The sequence below is a fragment of the Hevea brasiliensis genome, chromosome 13, assembly GCF_030052815.1.
Source record: "Hevea brasiliensis isolate MT/VB/25A 57/8 chromosome 13, ASM3005281v1, whole genome shotgun sequence".
Taxonomy (NCBI): Eukaryota; Viridiplantae; Streptophyta; class Magnoliopsida; order Malpighiales; family Euphorbiaceae; genus Hevea; species Hevea brasiliensis.
Window position 1 is genome coordinate 9761604 of NC_079505.1, and position 4382 is coordinate 9765985.

The following is a 4382-nucleotide window of genomic DNA, read 5'->3' on the forward strand; positions in this document are numbered from 1 at the left end:
TTTTCATACCCCAATAGCCCAAAATATGGGTCTGAATCTTTACATAATTCCTATACAGAAAAATTTTATTCCCTTCAATAGAAATTAAGTAAGGAGGGGCAGCTGTCGACACCATATTTTGGCCGATCACTGAGGTCAAGGGACTTTAAATTGACTCCCAGCCGATGTCCTTCGATCACAAATGACTTTTCCAAACACATCGATTGCTCGATCATGAAATAAACCGATCCTACACTTAGTTAATTGTTTTCCGATCTCTTATCAGAGGGGTTTGAACCAATTTCAGGTCTCTATACCATCCAGTCATGCCTCCCGATCTCTCTTTATAAATATTACGGAAAGTCATTTAGCTAATGCTAGAATCGGGTTCCTCACTTGTATGTCCCAAATATGCCTTATAATAAAGTTAAGGTTTCTATCCGATTTAATGATGATTCCGACTTAAGAATTCGAGTCAAGTCTTTCCAATTCTAATGTTCTAAAGTTCTACCCGGTGTTTGGTCATGGCTTAGTCCGATCTCATACTTACAATGTTTTTCCGACCTCTTATACTTAGATTAATAGTTGCTTTTAAGTTTGATGTTCTAATACGTTCAAAAAATCAAGTACTCATACAATTGGGGCGTTTTTCGATCTCATCAAGAAATTGAACAAAATAGAGGACTTTACTTCATTTTAAGATAAAAATTTACAAGTCATTCGGCTGGAGGAGACCCTCCAGCCTGTTCTCCAAGTACATCATCATTTCTCTCATTCTCTCTCTCTCACTCTCTCTCTCCAGATCCTCGTTGCTTTCATCTTCGGCCTTTGGGACGAGCTCGTTCATCCAGGAAAAGTCCTCTTCAGGATACCGCTTCCTCAGCTCGGCAAGAAGGTCATTATGGGCGTTCACATAAGCCCTCGCCTCCTTTGTAGTGCTCTCTTCTTCCTTGGCCTGAAGTTCTTCATCCTTGGCTCGGAGCTCTTCCTCCTTCGCCCAAAGGTCTTTAGCATAACGAGCGAGATCGGTAGACCGACCAGCTCGGGAATCTTCAAGTTCTCATTCCACCTCCGCTATCCTCTCTTCATAATGCCTCATCCACTCTTCCATTCTAGCAATGCAGTTGTTAGCAAAGGAGAGCTGAGCTTATGTAGCTGAGGCATCTTGGACCGCCTTAAGGATCTCCTTCTTTAAGGCGTGGGCTTTCTCTCTGAGTACGTGCTGATTTGCAATGGCCTCTAAGCCCAAACTCATTGTCTGAGCTAAGATATCATCCATGTTCTCCTCTGCCAACCGGTTCTGGTCTTCTTGAAAGCAGATAGAAGCTCCCATGACTTTGGCCAGGCCGGGATTCCCCCTTGTAGAGCGGTTCCTTTCCAATGATTGGATTAGAAGTTGAGGGCCCTGGGAAAGCATCCTGACCGTAGGACCGGAAGACTCCCCTTCTACATTGGAAGAGATCAGAGGAGGAGGGGGAGGTGGAAGCTCGATTTGTTGAGGAGCCGGAGTGATGACCTCTACCTCAGGGATCGGCTGCTCCTGAGATCAGAGAGGAGAGCTCGGCACCTCTACTGATTCATGATGAGGGGTCTGAACATCAGCAATGGTGGCCCCCTTCATCACCCTCACTTTTCTGGAGACCTCCCTCTTTCGCTTGCGGCTCTCCTTGGAAGCATCGCCGCCCGCCATACCTGCACAAAGAAGAAGTTAGTGAGTTCACTAAGATTCAGATACCAGAGATATGGGTAGTACCAGGGCCGAGGTCAGAGAGCTGAAGCTCGTATTCTTCGTCAGTGATCAGCCGCATCATCTAATACTTTAGTTCGGCCATCACCACGTCCAAGCAAGAGAATTTCTGGATGGACGCCTGAGACTTTAACTCTTTCACCACGGCGCCTTCATTTTTATTTAAGGCAATCTTTTTTGGGATCGAAGCGACCAGGTGTTGCCAACTCCGTGGGATGCCCTCAAAGCCGTTTTGAATCTTGCTCCTCAAAATGAAGAACCAGTTCTTCTAATTCTTCAATGAAGAAGGGAGATCGGTAAAGAGAGAATAGTTAGGCTTAGCCTGAAAGAACCAGTACTCATTATCCTTCCTTCGGGAGAGCCTATGTAGTTCGGCAAAGACTTTAGTAGTGGGTTCCAGTCCTTTAGCACGGCAGAGGCCCTGGAAAGCTATCATAGTCTGCCAAGAGTTCGGATGCACTTGAGCTACCGAGACTTGATGGAATTTTAGGACGGCCTTGTAAAATTCGTCCAAGGGAAAACGGAGCCTGGCCTTCAGTTGCTCTTCATACACTATGATGAGATCGCTCTCATCAAAGAAGTGGTCGGCCCGATGATCGCCATGGCATTTGATCAGTTCAAAGAAGTCGATCAGCAGATTGTACTCCTGGCTTATAGATTGGAGATCGGTTTCTCTTAAGACTGAAGGCAACTCATCAATTGGCAAGTTGTCTCTCCTCAAAGATGCCCCTTGCCTCAGTCTGGCAGCCGGACCAGTTATCGAAATGAAGGTTGTAACACCCTCCCTGTAGCAATTTCGTACATTCTACTGTTCCGGTGATCGGTGTCGGTCCGGACAGCTAGAATATCTGGAAAAATATTTAAACTAAAGTGAGGAACCATAATTAACTCAAATATTAAAAAGAAAAATTTAGGAAAAATTTTAGAAATAAAATACAACCAAGTTAAATGATTCGGTGCCCTAGCGATGGGTAACCTAGTGAGAAGTTGCGGTTATAGCAACTAGGAGCCCTAGACCTGGGGGAAAAATTATAAAATAATTTTTGGGACTCTAGAGAATGGTCATTGAGGTTCTTATGGCATTAGAATGCAAAGAAAATACTTAGAAAAAATTTTCAATTGGTACAGACAATTTTAGCCCGTTAAGCCAAACGGAGGGCATTTTGGTCATTTCGTCTTCAGAGATGATTTTTGGCCGACTTGTCCAGTTAAGCAAATAATTATTATGATCTAAAATATGAATAAATATTGCTAAAAATTAAATTGAAAATGAGTAGAGAAGAGAAGAAAAGAAAATGAAAGAAAATGCTAATTATGACATCATATGATGTCATTTAAATTTCCTCCACCAATCACAATTTGTTAAACTCATTAAAAGAGATAAAAGAGACCAAAAAATTGAAAAACCAATCTGCATCTTCAACCTTTGGGCAGCCAAAAACGTAGAGAGAGAGAGAGAGAGAAGAGGTTCCACCATTTTCAAGCTTAAAAGCTTGAATTTCCTCTCCATTTGTTCACCAAAATTGCCAAGTCCCTTCACAAAAATTTGATCTTTCACCTAGAAAAAGCTATTGGCAGCCAAAGAAGAAGAGATTAGGGAGGTTTAATCAAGGTTAAGTGAAGCTCAAAAAGGTTAGTGCACTTAACAATTTCTTTTCTTTCTTTAATCTTGTAAGCATGCTAAATCAAGTAGAAATTGTGTGAAATTAAAAGAAAAACTTAAGTAAATGAAATCTCTAAAATTGGCAGCCATGAGAAAGTTTAAGGATTGTTGGTTTTTGATGAAATTAAGTGGCTTAATTATGTTATTGATGAGTATAGATGATGGATAAAGTGATTTGGTATGAGTTTGGTGTGTGTATGCCATGAATTGGAAATTGGAGTTAGGGTTTGAGCATGAAATTGAGACTTTGATCATGTAATGATGAAAGTGAGTTTTAATGGTCAATTAGTGACCATTTGGTTATGGGTAAACAAGAAATGAAGTGTGTTTAGTGATGGGATTTGGGTTTAGTGTGGCTGCCCTAGGTGACCTGCAGAATTGGACATGAGTCCAGCAGGTTTGGGTAGCCATAACTTGAATTGTAGAGGTTCAATTGGTGCAAGGCCAATTGTACATGAAACTAGACACATAATGGCACAACTTTGGTGAAGAAATCATGCCCATAAGACCAAACCAAGTGGACCAAAAGATTGCCCCAATCCGGGTGACCTGCAATCTGCCTGGGTAAAATGACCAAATGAATAGTGTTTGGTCATTTGGCCATAACTCAGTGTAGAATGGTCCAATTGACCTGAACTTTTACCAGAAATAAGCTGAGATATAGACCAACAACTTTTATGAAGAAACCTAACCCAAACTATGACCAGAACCTATCCAACAAGTGAGTTACAGTCACTATTCATTGCATTGTAGATATGGTCAGTCCAGAAAAATTTCAATCTGGCCAGTTGTGGTTTTTAGACCATAACTTGAACTACAAAACTCCAAATGGAGTGATTCAAAAACGGAAATTCAACTAAGACAAAATAAGGAACAACTTTCATATTGATCATTTTGCCAAATTCCCACTGCAAGAATGACTAATGGAACAGTAAATACAAAGCATGAAAACTGAAAATTTTGTCCAATTAACATTAAGCTTAGAAATGGTAT